Source organism: Moschus berezovskii, chromosome 21 (genome assembly GCF_049115385.1).
Source record: "Moschus berezovskii isolate FMDL1 chromosome 21, NW_MosBer_1.0, whole genome shotgun sequence".
NCBI classification, from domain to species: domain Eukaryota; kingdom Metazoa; phylum Chordata; class Mammalia; order Artiodactyla; family Moschidae; genus Moschus; species Moschus berezovskii.
The window spans coordinates 3,622,798-3,643,619 of NC_142480.1; the positions used below are offsets into that span (position 1 = coordinate 3,622,798).

Below are 20,822 nucleotides of genomic sequence, written 5' to 3' on the forward strand. Positions count from 1 at the left end.
TCCCTCACGGTGTCCATCAACCTGTGTCCCTCAGCCCGGCATCCATCAGCGCGTCCATCAGCCCGGCGTCCATCAGCCTCGGCGTCTGTCAGCCCACGGCATCCGTCAGCCCACGTCCCTCAGCCTGCGTCCCTCACGGCGTCCCTCACAGCGTCCCTCACGGCGTCCCTCAGCCTGCGTCCCTCACGGCGTCTAGCAGCCCACGTCCCTCAGCCCGCATCACTCATGGCATCCCTCAGCCCACGTCCCTCAGCCCGCATCACTCATGGCATCCCTCAGCCCGCATCCTTCAGCCCGCATCACTCATGTCATCCCTCAGCCCGTGTCCCTCAGCCCGCATCACTCATGGCATCCCTCAGCCCGTGTCCCTCAGCCCGCATCACTCATGGCATCCCTCAGCCCGTGTCCCTCAGCCCGCATCACTCATGGCATCCCTCAGCGGTCCCTCAGCCCGCTCCTCATGGCTCCCTCAGCCCCGTCCTTCAGCCCGCATCCCTCATGGCATCCCTCAGCCCGGTCCCTCAGCCCGCATCACTCATGGCATCCCTCAGCCCGCGTCCCTCAGCCCGCATCACTCATGGCATCCCTCAGCCCGTGTCCCTCAGCCCGCATCCCTCATGGCATCCCTCAGCCCGTGTCCCTCAGCCCGCATCACTCATGGCATCCCTCAGCCCGTGTCCCTCAGCCCGCATCACTCATGGCATCCCTCAGCCCGTGTCCCTCAGCCCGCATCACTCATGGCATCCCTCAGCCCGCATCCTTCAGCCCGCATCACTCATGGCATCCCTCAGCCCGTGTCCCTCAGCCCGCATCACTCATGGCATCCCTCAGCCCGTGTCCCTCAGCCCGCATCACTCATGGCATCCCTCAGCCCGTGTCCCTCAGCCCGCATCACTCATGGCATCCCTCAGCCCGTGTCCCTCAGCCCGCATCACTCATGGCATCCCTCAGCCCGTCCCTCAGCCCGCATCCCTCATGGCATCCCTCAGCCCGTCCCTCAGCCCGCATCACTCATGGCATCCCTCAGCCCGTGTCCCTCAGCCCGCATCCCTCATGGCATCCCTCAGCCCTGTCCCTCAGCCCGCATCACTCATGGCATCCCTCAGCCCATGTCCCTCAGCCCGCATCACTCATGGCATCCCTCAGCCCTGTCCTTCAGCCCGCATCACTCATGGCATCCCTCAGCCCGGTCCTTCAGCCCGCATCACTCATGGCATCCCTCAGCCCGTGTCCCTCAGCCCGCATCACTCATGGCATCCCTCAGCCCATGTCCCTCAGCCCGCATCACTCATGGCATCCCTCAGCCCGTGTCCCTCAGCCCGCATCACTCATGGCATCCCTCAGCCCGCATCCTTCAGCCCGCATCACTCATGGCATCCCTCAGCCCGTGTCCCTCAGCCCGCATCCCTCAGCACCCACCTGCTGCAGAGGCTGCTTTCCCCCCTTCCTCCCTATTTCCCTCCTTCCCTCCCTTCTTGTTTCCTTCCTTCCACCGGTTTGAGATGACCTACAGGGTAATTTGAATTAAAATTCTGTGCAGTGCCTCACAAGAGATGCCTTTCGCCTGCAGTCGGCTCCACCCAGAAACCGTACCCTCATCTCAAAACCCCCTCCAAAGCCACGATCTGCACCCGGGCAGGGTGGGACGAGGCCATGAAAGCCAAGCAGATGTTGTCACTTGGGGCCAGATCCTGTGGCCCACAGAACAAGGCAGGCCTGTCGTGGAGAGAAATGGATGAGGCTGTTTTGAACCTAAACTATGATTAGTTGCTCTGCATGTTGCTGAAGACTGTAAAATAGCACGCCCACACACAGACTTGCACCTTAAATAATTTGCAGTTATTACACATCCAGAGCTGAGTCCACGCGATAGGCATTGATTAAGTACCTACTGTGTGCTTAATGGTTAACTAGGAGCCGTGTGGACTGTGAGTCTGACACCGATTCCACTTAAAACAGAGCTGCGAGGCCTTTCCTGGTGGTCCGGTGGTAAAGAATCCAGATGCTAACGCAGAGGACATGTGTTCGATTCCTGGTCCAGGAAGATACCAGATGCCGCGGGACAGCTAAGCCTGTGCACCACTACTGAGCCCGTGCGCCTGGAGACCCGGCTCTACACCTTGAGAAGCCTGTGCAGGGCAACTGGAGAGGGGACCCCTCTTGCCGCAACTAGAGAAAGTCCGCGCAGCAGTGAAGACCCAGGGCGGCCATAATTCATTCATGAATGAATTTTTAAAAAGGGGCTTCGAGAATAAGACTCCTGTGAGGGAGCAAAGGAAGACTTGATGGGAGTTGGCCACGCAGACCCCTGGCACTCAGGCACGGCCCCCGGCATACCGTAGGCGCTCAATGATTGCTCATGGTGAGAATCAATCCACAACACCTTTCCTTTACAGAGCACCTCTGTGTATTTTCTCATTTTGGGGTGTTGACCGGGCAGGGGTATTAGTATGGCAGGACCACACCCCAGGAGGCTGAAACCCCGGACGGTTATTGCCTCCCGGGTCTGGAGGCTGTGGTCTGTGCTGAGATGCCGCTGGGGTTGACGAGGGACGCCAGGCCTCTCTGCTCGGCCTCTAGACAGCTGTGTTCTCCCTGTGTGTTCAGGTTGTGTCCCCTGTGTGTGGGTCCCAGTTTCTCTTGATGAGGACACCAGTCGTATGGAATTAGGGGCCTCCCCCGATGACGTCACTGCAACTTGAAGACCTCGGCAAAGACCTCATCTCCAAATCGGTCGTGTTCTCAGGTGCTGGGAGTTTGGATCCCAACCTGGTTTTAAGGGGGAGGTAAACGATTCGAACTCTAACAGCAGGGGCAGTGGTGGTGGGGGACGCAGAGAGAGGTCACGTGGCTGGGACAAGCCCACATCAGAGCCTTTTGCTTCAGACTCTGGGTTTTCCCGTGTCTCTGAAGCCCCACCAGGCACACCAGGTGGAGGGACAGTCAGTACCGTGGGGACGAGAGCCGAGAGAAACCTGGGCCCAGACGGGGTGTGACCCTGGAGGGGAGGGGGCCTTGCAGCGGGGTCCACGCGGAGCTCCCCAGGTTGCCTGGGGGGAAACCTTACTCTGAAATCGAGGTTGCTGGGGTGGCGTCTCTCGAGTCTGAAATCCTCAAGGTCAAGTTCTAAACCGTGTGACCGGGGGGTTGGTGGGGAGTAGGGCTGTTACAGTAAGGGGAGCAAAGCTGGAGAGGGGTTGACTAGGCGGCCGCAGGTGGAGGTGGGGGTATTCACGAGAAAATGGGTCAGTCCCTGAATCCCAAGTGCTGCAAGTCTTGGAGGAGTTCAGAGTCACAGCGCCGGGCTGTGGGAGGGGCTTTCTGCGGGTGATAAGTGTGGGGGCGGGAGATGGGGTGGTGCACAGAAAGGACTTCTCCTGTGTGATGAGAGGGCTGGGGGGACTGAACCATGAGCCCCCCTGCAAGAAGGGTGGCCTGAGCTCTGAGAGCCTGCGGCACCCAGAGAAGCATTCAGGCCTCTTGGGAGAGGTCTCCTGCCCATGGCTTCCCAGACAGAGTCTTTCTTGTCCACACTTGCTGCAGCCTGAGCAGAATGGCCTTGGGGCCACACAGCACCTATCAGCCCTCCTTTTTGTTGTTTTTTTTTTGGCCTCCCGACGCGGGTTGTGGGATCTTAGTTTCCTGACCAGGGACTGAACCCGGGCCCCCCAGCCATGAAAGCTCCAAGTCCTAACCACTGGGCCTCCAGGGAAGTCCCCACATCTCTGCTGATTTGACTCTGAAACAGGCGAAGGTCCAAGGCTGCTGCAGCTGAGTCTCAACTGAGGTCTGTTTCTTATGCTGCCAGAGCAGTGTGTCCACACCAGCACTAACCCGTGTGATGGGAGGGGGCCTTCTCCTGCGGAGCAAGTCTACAAGCCTCTGGAGCAGCAACCGTGCTGGCGGCTGGGGCTGGGTGGGTGGGGGGGGCGCAGTGTGAATCTGTCCTGAAATATGCAAAACTGCTCTCCCTGTGTAAAGTGGGAAGAAAACAATTTTAAACTGTATGAAGTCAGAATTATGGGTTACTATCATTCAGAGAAATGCATGCTCATAGTTATAAGTTTCTTATACAGACAGCCAAGGCAGCAAGACTCACAAAGAATCATCTAGCAGGGCCTCCCTGGAGACCAGACTGAAGGAAAAAGTATTGATTTACTGTTTGTACCTAGAAGGTGGGCTTCCCAGGTGGTGCTAGTGGTAAAAAACCTGCAGGGGATGTAAGAGACATGGGTTCGATCCCTGGGTCCGGAAGATCCCTTGGAGGAGGGCCTGGCAACCCACTCCAGTATTCTTGCCTGGAGAATCCCATGGACAGAGGAGCCTGGTGGGCTGCAGTCCATGGGGTTGCACAGAGTCGGACACGACGGAAGCAACTGAACACGCATGCATGCACCTGGGAGGCATGTGAGGCTGATTGCATGTTCCACTGTGGTCCTAGGTTTCCGTTTTCCACAGTGTGACAACCACATTCCACCCATCCATTCCCTTGAAACTGAGGGTGGGTAATGTGTGATGACCACCAAAGTTAGGTCATAAAAGGCTTTCCCTCAGGACCTTGCTTTTAGAACCCAGCTGCCATGCTAGAAGGAAGCCAGGTGCACATGGGGAGGCCTTGTGAGGGAGTCCTGGCAGCACCCTCCGCTGAGATGCCAGCCCACAGGCAGCACCAAACTCGCTCTAGGGCAAGCTGCCGACTCCCACACTCCAGCAAGAGCGCCAGCTGAGCCGTCAACCCCAGAACCTGGGGAGGTGATGACACCATACTTATTGGAAATGCTTATTGTCGTGTTAAGCCACTAAGTTTTGGGGGTGGTTCATTAGGCAGCAATAATGAACTGGAATAGATGGAAACAGTACTTATAGGAGTCAGCCAGCCAAGTGAGCACGATTGAGTTCACTTCATTGTTTACACACGACGTGCTTGAACATGCACACATAACAGTGCCTATTAGATGCATAGTTACCTCTGCCCACTTAATGATCAGCGAAGCACCCTGAGATGGGCGGGTGTGGGGTGCAGCAGACACACAGAATATCCGTGGAGCCCGAGGCCCCAAAGACAATGCAGCATTCGCTCGTTAAGCAGATATTATTAGGCATGTTTACTAGGATGAACAATCTGTGAAATAATAAATCTGCTGATGTCTATTCTTCTCCCTTTGCAGGCTGAGTTTTTATTATTTTCATCCTAGCACCAATCGGAAAACCGCAATGTCTAAATATTGAAACAGTGTGCTTCCAAAAGCTGCCAAGATGCGCTGGCAACATGAGTTTCTCTCCGGAGCCCTAAGTTTTAGAGAGCAATCCGCATGAGTCAGATCCTTGTGGTCAGGGGTGATGCAAGGTGCTCTGGTAATGACACCACGCAGCCGGGCTCGGCTGCCTTCTGGGTGCAGGGCCCTTGTGCACAACCTCGTTCAATCCTTAGAACAACCCTGCGTGATGGTAATGACTGTCCCCACGCCATAGACACAGGCACCTCTCAGAGTTGCATCCAGTTTTATGAGTCCTAAAGCTTTCAAGCCAGGGTGGATCCTGGAAGGGAAAGAATATGCTTTAGAATACAAGGTGAGGTCCTGGGCCCTGGGCCAGCCCATGTGAACCAGGGGTCCCAAAGGTAAACTGTTTAACTTCCTTTGAGCCTGTAAATGATGATGTTGGGATCTAAAGCCCTGGCAGGCCATGCAAAGTCCGAGGTATTTCTGTGACACGCCAGTCTTCCTGTGTCATGGGCAACAGCAGGCCACATCCAAGTTTAGGACGCGGCACTTTCCAAGGAGTCGGGTCTGTAGGAGATGGCAGTTCGAGCTGGACTCTGCTCCTAGCTTCTCTGCTGCAGGGTGGCCAGCGGCTGCCAGGACAGCAGAGTATCCGGGCACCTGCCCCATTGTGGGTGTCCTCCGGCTGGTTGCTGACATCTGGGGTCTACTCCCTCCTGCCTGCACGTGCTAAGTCGCTTCAGTCGTGTCCGACTCTTTGAGACCCCATGGACTGTAGCCTGCCAGGTTCCTCTGTCCACGGGATTCTCCAGGCAAGAACACTGGGGTGGGTTGCCATTTTCATCTCCAGGGGATCTTCCTGACCCAGGGATTGAACCCACGTCTCCTGCATTGAGGTGGATTCTTTACCGCTGAGCCACTGGGGAAGTCCTAAACTCCATCCTGCTCTGTTGCCGTCTCTCCTGAGCTGCTGTCTTCTGCTCTCACAGGTGGGCACAGGGCATTCCTTCCAGTCTCTCATTTCCTCCTCCTGCCACTCGAAAGCATTTGAGAAAGGCAGGGAAGGCCTCATGGCTCTGCTATCGACAGGAGGCCTTCTCTTCCTTCTGAAAGTAGAAACTGGCTCCATCTGGTCTGGCTGAGGCTGTCTGGTACCCGCTGGGCACCAAGGGTTCCCGGAAACCCATTTTCCTCCCACGCTTTCCCCAGTGTCCACACCCCTGGCCTGTGATTCCTGCCTGAGATGCCTCCGGGAAAGCAATTCTTCCTTTTATTATTGAACATTGCCCTCCTCTGGCTCCTCCTTTGAGCCACCCCTGGGGGAGAGTTTATTTCCACACTGCAGACAGGGAATAACACTGCAGACCCATGCAAGGGCTGGCAAACATTTATGGGTGTTAGAATCTTTTGGGGGGGGGATTGTTAAAACAAGGGGCTTCCCTGGTGGCTCAGCGGTAAAGAATCTGCCTGCAATTCAGGAGACACAGGAGACGCAGAGTCAATCCCTGGGCCGGGAAGATCCCCTGGAGAAGGCACGGCAACCAACTCCAGTATTCTTGCCTGGAGAATCCCATGGACAGAGGAGCCTGGCGGGCTACAGTCCAGGATGGCAAAGAGTCAGACATGTCTGAAGTGACCGGGCTCCCAGCGGACTGACATTCTGTTCAGTTCATTTCAGTTCAGTCACTCAGTCGTGTCCAACTTTTTGCGACCCCATGAATCGCAGCAGGCCAGGCCTCCCTGTCCATCACCAACTCCCGGAGTCTACTCTAACTCATTAACTGCACACAATTAAGGTGTATAATTCTAGAAGTTCTGGCAGAGACACCCACCCATGAAATCTTCGCTATCATCTAGATAAGGCAGACCAGGCACCCCCAGAGTTGCCTGTGTCTGTTTGGAGCCCTTCCCTCCTGCTTCCCCAAAGCCCCCTCCCCTCCCAGGCAACAGCTGTGCTGCTTCCTGTGACTATATGTTGTACACATGTCCTAGATTCGTATACAAATGAAATCATGCAGGGTGTGCACATTCTACATCTGCTTTCTATCACTCAGCATCATGATTCTGAGAGTTATCCAATTCACTGCATTTATCAATAGCAATGTTTCCTGGGATCAGCCCCACCTGGTCATGATGGACCATCCTGCTTGAATGTCATTGGTTCCATTTGCTACTGCAATTTTCTTTGAATTTTGGTGTCCATATGCATGAGAAAAAATGGCCTATGCTTTTCTTCCTTCTCCCCTCCTTTGCTTTCTTCTTTACTTCCTTTAAAAATCAATTCGTGGTTTCCGTATCAAGGTGATACTGGTCTCATAGGCGTTGGGAAATACTCTTTTTCAATTTTCTGGAAGAGTTTCAGTAGAATGAGTGTTATTTCTTTCTTACATGTTTAATAGAATTCACCAGTGAAGACATCTGGGCCTGGAGCTTTCCCTAAGGAAAAGTTTTTCACTGTAAATGTATTTCTTTAATAGATAAAGGTACTGAAGAGATAATAACACACCCATTCAGGGTCTCTATTCCTTTTTGAGACAGCTGTTTTGTTTTTCAAGATGTTTAATCTTTTGATTCTTGGGACCATCCAGTGTCTAAGTGTGTGCATGCTCAGTCACTCAGTAGTATCCAACTCTGCGACCCTAGGGACTGTAGGCCTCCAGGCTCCTCTGTACGTGGGATTATCCTGGCAGGAATACTGGAGTGTGTGTTAGTTGCTGAGTCTCGTGTCTGACTGCGACTACATGGACTATAGCCCACCAGGCTCCTCTGTCCATGGGATTTTCCAGACGAGAATATTGGAGAGGGTTGCCATTTCCTTCTCCAGGGGATCGTCCCGATCCAGGGATTGAACTTAGGTCTCCTGCACTGCAGACGGAGTCTTTACCACTGAGCCATTGGGGAAGCCATTTTATTTATTTATTTTTTTGCAGTTTTATTTTGTTTATTTTTGGCTGTGATGAGTCTCCGTTGCTGCTCGGGCTTTCTCTAGTTTCAGCGAGTGGGGGCTAGCCTTTGCTGCGGTGCATGAGCTTCTCACTGCGCTGGCTTCTCTTGTTGCCGAGCACGGACTCTAGACACACAGGCTTCAGTAGCGTGGCTCCCGGGCTCTGGAGCACAGGCTCAGAGGTTGTGGCTCATGGGCTTGCTTGTTCCACAGCATGTGAGATCTTTCCAGATCAGGGACTGAACCATTGTCTCTGCCTTGGCAGGCGGGTTCTTTACCACTGAGCCACCAGGGAAGCCCCCATACATTCCATTTACATATAGGTTATAAAATCCTACGACACATCATTTTGATTTTGTGGAGATGATACATTATGCTTTAAAAATTTTAAATAATAAGAAAAAGCTTAATGGCGAGCCCATGTAGTTGACCTTTCCAGTGCTATCATTCCTTTTTGTCAATCCATATTTTTACCTGATGTCATTTTCTTCCTGCATAAATGACATCCTTTAACATGTCCTATAGTGAAGATCTGCTAGTAAATACTTTAAGCATGCGTGTATGTCTGAAATCATCTTTATTTTGCTTTCATTACAAACCTATTGTTTTCTGGGTACAGAATTCTGGGGTAATTGTGTGGTTCACTTCATTTGTTTTCACATTCTCAAGGTTGGTGTGTTCTGTTGCCTGATATCCAGTGAATTGAGAACTCTTCTTTCTTACATTTGGTCTGGTTTATTTTGGTTGTTTCAAGTAGGAGGGTAAATCCATTCTCTAATACTCCATCTTGTCAGGGAGTGAAAGTTTTCATCTTCTTTTAAAGTTGAAAATACTCTTCCAATTATAAAATTAGTTCACACTCAATGAAAAAGAATCAAAAAATAATAAAAACATAAAGAAGAAAATAATACTCACTCCTAATGTTATCTCATCCATAACTACTGTTAATGTTTTGTCATGTTTTTTCTGAGCGTAACTGTACATGTAGCAGAGTCAGAAAACCACTCACAGTACATCAGATGTGCAAAGAAAACAGAGCTTCTTTATTTTCCTACTTAATTAATTTGATTGTTCTTGAGAGATACCATCTGCTGGGTAATAAGAAGGGGAAAAGCAGGAGTCCATTCTAGTAATCGTAGTCTAATGATTTTAATGTACACAGTTTTTTTTTTTTTTTTTTGAGAAACTCATCATTCTTAGGCTGAAATGCTTGATCAACCAGATTTCTTCCTGCTCTCATCTTTGACTTCTCAAGACTGCCTCAGGCATATAGGGGGAGAGCTGTAGGATTTCTGGGTCCTGTTGGTAGCCAGGAGGAAGGGGTCCTGGGGTCCACATATATTCTCCAGGTCCTCCCTGATCTGAGCCGGAAGACAGTTGGCCTGGCTGCTCCACGGAACAGTGGCTGCTGAGGGGCAATGATGACAGGAGACCAGCTCACACAGGGATCATGTAGGGTCTTGTGGGCCATTGTAAGGACTTAGCTTTTATCCCAGGAGAAATAGAGGAGCCATTGGAGCTGTTTACTGCAGTGGTAAGAGATGAAAAGCTGTTTAAAATGGGTTCAAGAGAAAACGGGAGAAGAGAAATAGGAAACATCAAAAATCAATATGTTTCAAGTCTTGCTGAAAAGAGGAGGGAAATGGAATGAAGAATGATGAGTGTTTTCTTGTTTGTTTCAATGGGAAATAGTGGGAGTTATCCCCGACTGAGGAGCCGGTACATAAGTGTGTCGGGGGGGTTGGCCTTAGGGCACAGCCAGGGTACCGTAGGGCAGGCAGCTGGGCAGATGTGGAAGGGACTGTGCTGATGTTCTTGGATGGCTTCCCTTTCTCAGTGAAAAAGGGAAATAAGTTCATCAGTTGGACGCAGTGTCTTAAAATGAGGAAGGAGCTGCTGGGGCTTTCGGGAGAAGGGAGTGGACAGGCCTGCCATCCTGCAAGAAGTGGGTATCTGAGATTGATGTGCGGGAATTAAACTGAGGCCACTCACCATGTTTGCAAGTTTCCCTTCATCCTCCTTCAGCTCAACAGGCGCTGCCACGGTTTAACCAAGTTCAACGTTTTCCCAGGCAAATACAGTAAAGTGAGAGGGAGGCGAGGGAGCTGAAAAGCTGCCTGAGATGAGACAGGAGCTGCAGTGATGGCTTATGGAACCCCAGTCGGGGAGGAAGGGAGCCAGCACCTGGGGAGGGGCAACTAAAAATCAGGAAGAAAAATTAATGGTGTGTGAAGCTCAGCGGATATGAAAGTTGTTGGTGTGCATTGTTGGTGGGAACATAAATTGGTGCAGCCTCTGTTAAAAATGCTTCCCAGGTGGCTCAAGTGGTAAAGAATCCATCTGCCGATGCAGGGGCTGCAGGTTCCTGTGTCAGGAAGATCCCCTGGGGAAGGAAATGGCAACCTCACTCCAGTATTCTTGCCTTGGAAATCCCATGGACAGAGGAGCCTGGTGGGCTGTGGTCCATGGGGTCACAAAAGATTTGAACGTGACTTAGAGACTAAAACAATATATACAAATATGTATACATGTATGTATATATGCTAAGTGAAAAAGCCAAGCATATAGAAACAAATACTGCAATAACTTACTTCTCTGTGGAATCTAAACAAGCTCAACTCAGAGAAGCAGAGTGTAAACGGTGGTTATCGGGGCTGAGGAGTGGGGTAAACGGGGATATACTGGTCAAAGGGAATCAAGTTTCAGCTATGTATGTTGAGTAAGTCTGACTTAGTTAATAATACTATATTGTATACTTGAAATTTGCTAAGAGAGTAGATCTCCAATGTTCTCATCACATGCACACCCAGAACTATTTAAGGTGTTAGCTTGATTGTAGTGACCATTTCACAATGTATGCATATATCAAAATGTCACATGGACACAGTAAACATATATAATTATTTGTCGGTCATACTTTAATACAAGTGGAATCACTTTCTGAGACTAATTGAAGCCTCAAAAATTATTAGCGAGATATTTTACATTTTTTTCCACACTAGGTCTTTGAAATCACACTGACCAGCACGTGTGGTCACTGCCTTGGACAGAGAGCATGAATATGGGTGAGTGCGGCCAGAGGGACTGGGGGGTGGGATCATTAGAGGCGCGGAGGTCGAAGGGTGGAGACGCTGTCTCTGTGGGTTTCAGATCACCCAGAACCAGAACTGGAGGCGCCTAGAGTGAGTGACAGTGAGCCGGAGGAGAAGGGTCTCCAGGAGCTGGCTGGTAAGGGGGACCAGGGATTTGCAGAGAGCACAGGCAGGAGTTGGAGGGTTGGGGGAAGGTGGCAGAGATGCTGCTGCTGCTAAGTCACTTCAGTCGGGGTCCGACTCTGTGCGACCCCATAGATGGCAGCTCACCAGGCTCCGCCATCCCTGGGATTCTCCAGGCAAGAACACCGGAGTGGGTTGCCATTTCCTTCTCCAATGCAGGAAAGTGAAAAGTGAAAGTGAAGTCGCTCAGTCGTGCCCGACTCTTCGCGACCCCATGGACTGCAGCCCACCAGGCTCCTCCATCCCTGGCATTCTCCAGGCAAGAAAACTGGAGTGGGGCACCATTGCCTTCTCCGCAGGGATCATAACCTGAAAGAAAATATAAAAAATATATATATTTTTTGTTTTTTATGTAACAAAAAATTTGTCATTTCCAAGTAACAAAAACAATGTTGTTATTGTTTAAAACAATAAAATAAACAGCATTTTATTGTTAATAAGGACTCTACCAAGAGCGGGTCTTTCTGGACACAGACCAAGAAGATGGGGAGAACTTGCACGGGAGAGACACTCGCCATCAGCTTCTGCTCGTCTCCTAACCCAAACCCACCTTCCTTCCCTTCTCCACTCCTCTCACTGGGCCCTCTGGACCTTAACCTTGTGGGGACCACACTCCTAAGAGACAACCCAGGAGTTCTGGGCTTCTTCGGTGAATTGGGAGAAGAGGGATGAAAACACTCTCTTTTGGCTCTATTTGTAGCAACTGCCCATTTCCATGGTGTAAATATCCTTACCACGTCTTGTTTCAAGTTACAGGTGATTTAACAACCAGCTAGCAGCGTGCCTAAAAATGGAACGATTGACTCTTGCAAGCTGGTACAAACCTTTCCAGCAGCAGACCACTAGATACAGGGTCTGGTGGTCTCCAGAGCATGCAGGATACATCCTGGTAGTCTCCAAACCAGATGGCATGAGTGGGACGTGAGAGCAGAGGCTGGAGGCGGGGGAGGGAGGCGTGGAGGTCTTACCAGAATGACGGCGAGCTGCCTTTGCCCCGCTCTCATGGGGTCTGGAGAAGTGGGCTGTATTTTTAAACCAACTTTTAACATGCATTTTACTGTTTTTTGTGATGAGTCACCCAGATGCCTCTTCCTGGAAGGACCATCATCCCAGCTGCTGGGGTTATAAGGTCGGCTGACTCCACCCAACTCAGGACTACTCTCTGGGGACACTTCCAGTTCACCCACACCCCAAGGGAGCCGCCACCTGGTCTGCATTGCAGTTTCTCCCTCCCTTTGCCCTGGGCTGCCCTCCCCTCCCATCCACAGGTGTTGATCCCAAGGACAGTCCCTAAGAAACATCTAACTCCATCTCAGACCCTGCTTCCCAAAGAACCCAACTGGCAATCCTCACCCCACAGGGATGAATTCGAAAGAGTCAGTTTGATAGGGTGGAAAGGTGCCCATGTGAATTTGCCACTTTGACAACTGGTGGGGTTGAATCTTTTTAATAGGCATTGACTGAATTACCTCCTTTGTGGATTGCCTTTTTGAATTGCTTCATTTGCTTGTTTTTCTATTAAGGTGTTTGTCTTTTTTTTTCTTTATTGGTGAGAGTGCCTACGTGTGTTGCCATCATAAAGATAGTCTCTTTGCTTTCTGTGTGTGTTTCACAAAGTGTTCTCAGGCGTCCCAGTCTGTGATGTGTCTCTTTTGTGGTTAAGACTTGGTCACACTGCCCTGCTGCCTCCTAACTGTGTAACTTTGGGTTCATCCTTTATCTACCGGAGCCTTTGGTTTTCCTCTGCGGTTGTCTGTGTGCTCAGTTGTGTCTGACTCCTTGCAGCCCTCCAGGCTCCTCTGCCCATGGAATTTTCCAGGCAGGAATACTGGAGTGGGGAGCCATTTCCTACTCCCAAGGAATCTTCCTGACTCAGGGATCGAACTCACATCTCTTGTTATCTCCTGTGTGGGCAGGTGGGTTCTTTACCACTACTGCCTCCTGGGAAGCCCTTTTCATCTATAATTGGGGGAAATATTAATACTCGCTAGGCTTGTTATGCCGGAGAAGGCAATGGCAACCCACTCCAGTACTCTTGCCTGGAAAATCCCATGGACGGAGGAGCCTGGTGGGCTGCGGTCCATGGGGTTGCACAGAGTCGGACATGACTGAAGCGACTTAGCAGCAGCACCAGGCTTGTTATGAGGATTGTATGAGTTAATAACATGCTTATAACAGTGCCTGGAATACAATATACATGAGATAATTATTTGCTTTTTATTAGTATGTGTATTATTTTTTCTTATTAGCCACACAAAGCTTACATACATTTTTTAATTGAAGTGTAGCTGATTTACAACGTTATGTTAATTTCTGCTGTGTAGCAAAGTGACTCAGATATCAATCTATCCACCTAGATATATGGATACACATATACACTCTTTTATGTTCTTTTCCATCATGGTTTATCCCAGGATGTTGAATATAGTTCCCTGTGACACACAGCAGGGCCATGTTTTTTACCCGTTCTGTGTATAATAGTTCGCAGGTACCAACGGCAAACTCCCAGTCCACCCCTCCCCCGCTCCCGCCCCTGGGCGGCCACAAGCCTGTTCTCGGGGTCTGTGCTCCGTCTCTGCTTTGCAGACGGGTCCGTTTGTGGCATATATTAGAGTCTGCAGATCAGTGGTTCTGTGTGATATCTGTCCTCCTCTGTCTGACCCCCTTCGCGCAGTGTGATGAGCCCTGGGGCCGTCCGCGGCGCTGCAGACGGCGTTACCCCGTCTTTTCACGGCTGAGCAGCATTTAGTTGTGTATCTGAACCCCGTCTCCTTTATCCAGTCCTCTGTCGATGGACGCTTGGGTTGTCTCCGTGTCTGAGCCATTGTGAACGGTGCTGTTATGACATAGGGGTGCCTGCCTCTGAATTGTGGTTTTGTGTGAATGTATCCTAAAGGAGCTCAGTCCTGGGTGTTCATTGGAAGGACTGATGCTAAAGCTGAAACTACAATACTTTGGCCACCTCATGCGACGAGTTGACTCACTGGAAAAGACTCTGATGCTGGGAGGGATTGGGGGCGGGAGGAGAAGGGGACGACAGAGAATGAGATGGCTGGATGGCATCACCGACTCGATGGACATGAGTTTGAGTGAACTCCGGGAGTTGGTGATGGACAGGGAGGCCTGGCGTGCTGTGATTCATGGGGTCGCAAAGAGTCAGACACGACTGAGCGACTGAACTGAACTGAACTGATGCCCAGGAGTGGGATTGCTGAATCATGTGGTAACTCTATTTTTAGTTTTCTGAGAAAACTCCACACTGGGGTCCATAATGGCTGCACCAACTTACATTCCCACCACGGTGTGGGAGGGCTCCCTTTTATCCACACCCTTTACAGCACTTGTTTTTGTAGACTTTTTGATGAGGGTCATTCTGACTGGCGTGAAGGTATGCCTTATTATAGTTTTGATTTGCGTTTCTCTAGTTGGGAGGGATTGCGGGCAGGAGGAGAAGGGGGCGACAGAGGATGAGATGGCTGGATGGCATCACCGACTCGATGGACGTGAGTTTGATTCCATCCGGGAGTTGGTGATGGACAGGGAGGCCTGGCGTGCTGTGATTCAAGGGGTTGCAAAGGGTCGGACACGACTGAGCGACTAAAGCTGTACTGAACTGAATGATTAGTGACGTAGAGCGTGTTTTCATGTGCCTATCAGCCATCTGCAAAGGTTATATTTTATGTAGTAAGAGATATCTTTTATGGGTTTTGCCCTTAAAAGTGATATGCAGGAAAAACTTTATTGTAAGATTATATAAATATCTACCACAACTTTCTTAGTTGTACTTTATAGCTTTGTTAAAATAAAAATTTTTGTAATATATTATACATATTCATATGTATTTGAATCTTTTTGTGTGTGTGTTTTAAAAAACCTGCATCTTCTTTATTTTCAATACTTTAATTTCAGAACAAAATAAACAAAAACACAACACACAACATTCAAACCCCATGTCAAATGTAGAGAGGAATAGGGCTCGAGGCCCATGTATCCTGCCCTAGAAGGACAGAAATAAAACCACTAGACATCAGCAGAGGGAACCACATGGGCCAGGGCCCCTGGGGCTGCTGCTGTGGGAGCCATGGGGACGCTATACAGAGGGAGCAGTCTGCAGGTAGAAACTCCTAATCTACTTCTTCCACGTGAGAGGCGTCCTCGTCCCCCTCAAGAGGGGGAATCTCCTCAGGAACAGCAGCACTGGGCTCCCCTGCCGCCACCTCATCTGCATCAGTGCCCATGCGGTAGATACGGTTGGAGTGGGTCTGGGGATCCTCAAGCGAGAAGCCAGAGGAGAGCAGTGCGGTTTCGAACAGCAGCACCACCAGGTCCTCGACGGCCTTATCGTTTTTGTCGGCCTCTGCCTTCTGCCGGGAGGGTCTCCACGATGGGGTGGTCAGGATTGATCTCCAGGTGCTCTTTGGCCATCATGTGGCCCGTGGTCGAGCTGTCTCGAAGCGCCTGGGCTTTCGTGATGCGCTCCATGTTGGCGGTCCAGCCGTAGGTGCTGGTCACGATGCAGCAGGGGGAAGACACCAGCCTGTTGGAGAGCGTCACCTTCTCCACCTTCTTGTCCGAGGTCTCCTTCGTGAGTTTGCAGAGGTTCTCAAACTTGACCTTGCTCTCCTCCATCTTCTTCTCCTCCTCCTCATCCTCAGGCAGCTCCAGGCCCTCCTTGGTCACGGAGACCAGACTCTTCCCATCCAACTCCTCGAGCTGCTGTACACAGTACTCATCAGTGGGCTCCATCATGTACACCACCTCAAAGCCCCGCTTCTGCACGCGCTCCACAAATGCAGAGTTGGCAACCTGCTCTTTGCTCTCACCAGTGATGTAATAGATGGACTTCTGGGTCTCCTTCATGAGAGACATATATTCTGAGAGAGAAGTCATCTCGTCTCCAGACTGGGACGTGTGATGGCGCAGCAGCTCAGAACGGCGTCGCCGGTTAGTGGAGTCCTCATGGATTCCAAGCTTCAGATTTTTAGAGTATGCCTCACAGAATTTCTTATAGTTCTCCTTGTCTTCTGCTAACTCAGAGAAGAGCTCAAGGCACTTCTTAACAATGTTCTTACGAATAACCTTCAAGATTTTGCTCTGCTGGAGCATATCTCGGGAGATGTTCAGGGAAAGGTCTTCAGAGTCAACCACCCCACGGATGAAGTTGAGATATTCTGGAATCAACTCATCACAGCTGTCCATGATGAACACACGGCAGACATACAGTTTGATGTTATTCTTTTTCTTTTTGTTCTCGAAGAGGTCAAAAGGAGCTCGACGGGGGATGAACAGCAGTGCTCTGAATTCCAATTGACCTTCTACAGAGAAGTGCTTCACTGCCAAGTGGTCTTCCCAGTCATTGGTGAGGCTCTTGTAGAACTCTCCATACTCCTCCTGGGTGATGTCATCAGGGTTCCTGGTCCAGATGGGCTTGGTCTTGTTCAGCTCTTCCTGATCAATGTACTTCTCCTTTATCTTCTTTGTCTTCTTTTTCTTATCTTTGCCACTGTCATCCTCCTCGTCTGAGCGCACATCTTCAATCTTGGGCTTCTCTTCATCATCTTAATCTTCCTCTTCTTTCTCGCCTTTCTCTTCTTCAGCCTCACCATCACTGATTTCCTTCTCACGTTCTTTCTCCAGATGCAGCGTGATGGGGTAGCCTATGAACTGAGAGTGCTTCTTCACCACTTCTTTGACCCACCTCTCTTCCAAGTACTCTGTCTGGTCTTCCTTCAGGTGGAGAATCACTTTGGTGCCGCGGCCAATAGCTTCACCATGGTCAGCACGGACAGTGAAGGAACCCCCAGCAGAAGACTCCCAAGCATACTGTTCATCATCGTTATGCTTTGTGATCACAACCACTTTCTCTGCCACTAGGTAGGCAGAGTAGAAGCCCACACCAAATTGCCCAATCATGGAAATGTCTGCACCAGCCTGAAGAGCCTCCATAAATGCTTTAGTGCCAGACTTGGCAATGGTTCCCAAATTATTTACAAGATCAGCTTTGGTCATGCCAATGCCCGTGTCTACCAGAGTCAGAGTACGCTCCTGGGGGTTCGGGATGATGTCAATTTTCAGCTCTTTACCACTGTCCAATTTGGAAGGGTCTGTCAGGCTCTCATAATGAATCTTGTCCAAGGCATCAGAAGCATTACTGATCAATTCCCGAAGAAAAATTTCCTTGTTGAAATAGACGGTGTTGATAATGAGAGACATGAGTTGGGCAACTTCTGCCTGGAAGGCAAAGGTCTCCACCTCCTCCTCTCCATGGGGCACTTCCTCAGGCATCTTCAAGGATAAGAGGCTCAGGTACTAGAGAACACCGAGCCGGCAGAGGCTGCCTCGGGCTCACTCGCAGCAAGAAGGCTGCGCGGAGGTGATTCAAGAGCTGTATTTGAATCTTATGCCCATCCAGGACCCAGAATGTGTTTTGATGTGAGATTTAAGATTGTGTGCAGACACACAGTGCCTGCGCATCCGGTGTTCCTTTAAGGAGCTGAATCAGTATTCTCCAGAGCAACAGAGCCAATAGGATATTTGTGTATTTCAAAGGGGACTTCTCCTGAGGACTTGGTTCACTCAATTTCGGAGGCTGGGGAATCCCACAATGTGCCAGAGACCCAGGAGAGCTGGTGGTGCAATTCAGTCTGAGTCTGAACCCCTGAGAACCAGGACGCGGATGGTGTGCATCCCAGCCTGAGGGCAGGAGGAGATGGCAGGAACCAGCAGGGAAGCAGGGAGATAAAAGGGGGGAAACCCCTCCGCCATCCGCCTCCTCCTCTATTCCGGCCTCCAGCAGACTGAATGGTGCCCACCCACATCGAGGGCAATGACTCTACCAAGTCCACTGGCTGAAATACTAATCTTGCGCAGAAACACCTTCACGTACACGCTCGGAAACGCTGTTTAGTCTGGGCACCTTCTGCACCAGTCAAGTTGACGCAGAATTAACCATCACAAGTCCGTTCTCTGTCAACCTGGCACCATACAAACCTCCTAAAACCCTACTTTATCTCCAGATAAGTCAGAACAAGGTCACAATTCTGCCTAACGATGTAACTATCCTGTGTACAACAGAGAAACACTAACTCTTCCCCTAGAGGCGGAGGGAAGGTCCTTAACTGATGTGCCCTCTCTCCTTGATGTCCTCTGACATACACACTATGACGTAAAATGAACAATATTTAACTACTATGATGCAGAGTCAACATATCTTATATGATAAGGAAATAAGAGAGGGAAGAAAACACACACATATTCATAGCAAAATAGGGAGGAAGTACTCATGGCAATAACACTCCTTGTCTCTGTAATGGGTCGTCTGATCACAGCTGGTATTTACAATGACCTACTTCCACGACCTGTTCATTTTCTCTTTGCCTTCTGTAAGCCCCTTAGCTGGTTATGGTTCTTTATAGGGTGGGGTGGCCAAACCTTCATTCCTAAAGGGTCTGGGCCACTGTTAGTCCTGCCTGGACGGGGGCCATTTCTGTTTTTCGTCAACACTAAACTCAGAGACTCTCTAAGGCACCTCTTGTTTCCCAGGCACACTCTGGTCCACCAGCACCACCGGGGAAGCCCCCCAGTCAGCATAATGTCATCAGTATCCTGGACCAGGGTGATGCCTGTGGACGGAATAGCGCCCGAGGTCCCTGTGAACTGAATGATGGCCCATGTGGGAGAGCTGGTTCACCCCCGAGGCAGGACAGGGCAGGTCCGCATGGTCTTGCCAGCTGACGGCATCTGGCTTCTGCTAAGCCTCACGGACAGAGATGGGGGAAAAGACGTTTGCCAGAGTAGTAGCTGGGTGCCAGGTGCCAGGGGATGTATCAGTTTGCTGGTGCAGCAGCTGTGATTGGAGTTACCACCTGGTTAAGCCAATGACAATTCTCTGTCATTCTCAAGATCCACCTGTCTTCGCACAGGCCAAATAGATGAGCTAATTGGGATGCGGTGGGCATTGCCAGCCAGCATCGTTCAGGTCTTTGATGATGGCACACACCTCCGCATCCCTCCAGAGTTCACTACTGTCCTGGGTAGAGTCTGTTCTAGGGGCTTCTACTTGGCCCTTCCCACCGTCAGAGCTGTTTCTCCATGGATCAGAGAAACAAGGTGGAACTCTGCCTGCTGCTTAATGTGTGTTTTCCAATTATGCACAAGATGGGAAAATGACCACAAGATGGGCTTGGGGACCCACTGTGAGACAGACTTGAGTTAAAGTTCCACTGACCACCTGACCTCCATAAACCCTAGTCTGACTGGAGAGCCATGGTGACATCTGGGGTCTCCTGGAATCAGTCCAGAACCAGTGTCCAGTAGCTTCAAAAGGTCCAATTTTCCCCTTTTCTCTAGGGTGCAGTGGTCTAGGGATGGAAGGAAGGAAGGAGAAAACCTAACCTGATACATTTCAGTAATGTGCTGGGACCTGGCCTCCCCTTCATTCTGGGTCCTGGGTCTGCAAACTGCCCCAAGTCTGGGAATCCACTGAGGGGCCTTGACTCTGCCTTTAAGACTGTGGTCAGTCATGTGTTCCCTTCTGTTTACAGAGACCGAGTAAGAGCTGAGCAGGCTTCCTGCCTGTTTCCCTTCTAGGAACATCACGACCCCTGTGTCTCCCAGGACTGCTGCCGTCAGCGCCCCCGTGCCCAGGGCAGCCCACTGCTGACCCGTGCCTCCATAGGGTTTTTACATAAATAAAAGACCAAAGGCTTTACTTCTGATTCCAGTATATGGTCTGAAATTGTACCCAGTATACGGAAGACAGCTGAAAGGAGACATTTTTCTTTAAGAGGCTATAATGACTCAACAACTCATTTTCTGTTTATCATAGACATTATCATGGAAGGCAAATTGAAGATATTCCAAGGCAGAAAGGATGTCATGACTCTAGGTATTAATTCTTCAGTCAAGAGTTTGCCCTCACAAAAACTCTGCTTATGTTTTTCACAAAACTAGGTTTCAAATCTCTTGGCTGGATATATGCAGTCCATCAGAAAAAGCAACTAGTTCATGATAAGCTGGATTCTCCAGGATCATCGCCCAGAGGTCTGCACAAGTCAGACCATCCTCACCGCGGCTTTGACTCTGTGTCCACCACCTCCTGCCTTTGGTGGGTGAGTGCCACTTGACGCCTGGAATCCCGGGGCCCAGTCCTCCCCTTGCATTTAGATTTCCCACCTCAGCGACCCCAGTTCCCCGGAGGTCTGGTCTACAGAGTAGGGCAATCACAGAGCCCAGCTGGGATGGCCGGACTCCAGTCAACAAGTGATTCCTCACAGCCTTGGTGAACGGTGCCTTCTGGACCCTCCCACTGAGGGTGAGTAGATCTTTAATGATAAAGCCACTCTAGCCTCCCAGTCACCCTAAGCCTTTGAACCCCTCACA

The 20,822-nt window shown here is 50.5% G+C and overlaps 1 pseudogene; it reads right to left on the reverse strand.

Moving 5' to 3' along the window:
- Nucleotides 1-15,550: 15,550 nt before the first annotated feature.
- LOC129550661 (heat shock protein HSP 90-beta pseudogene) lies at nucleotides 15,551-17,759 on the reverse strand (annotated as a pseudogene).
- Nucleotides 17,760-20,822: the final 3,063 nt, after the last annotated feature.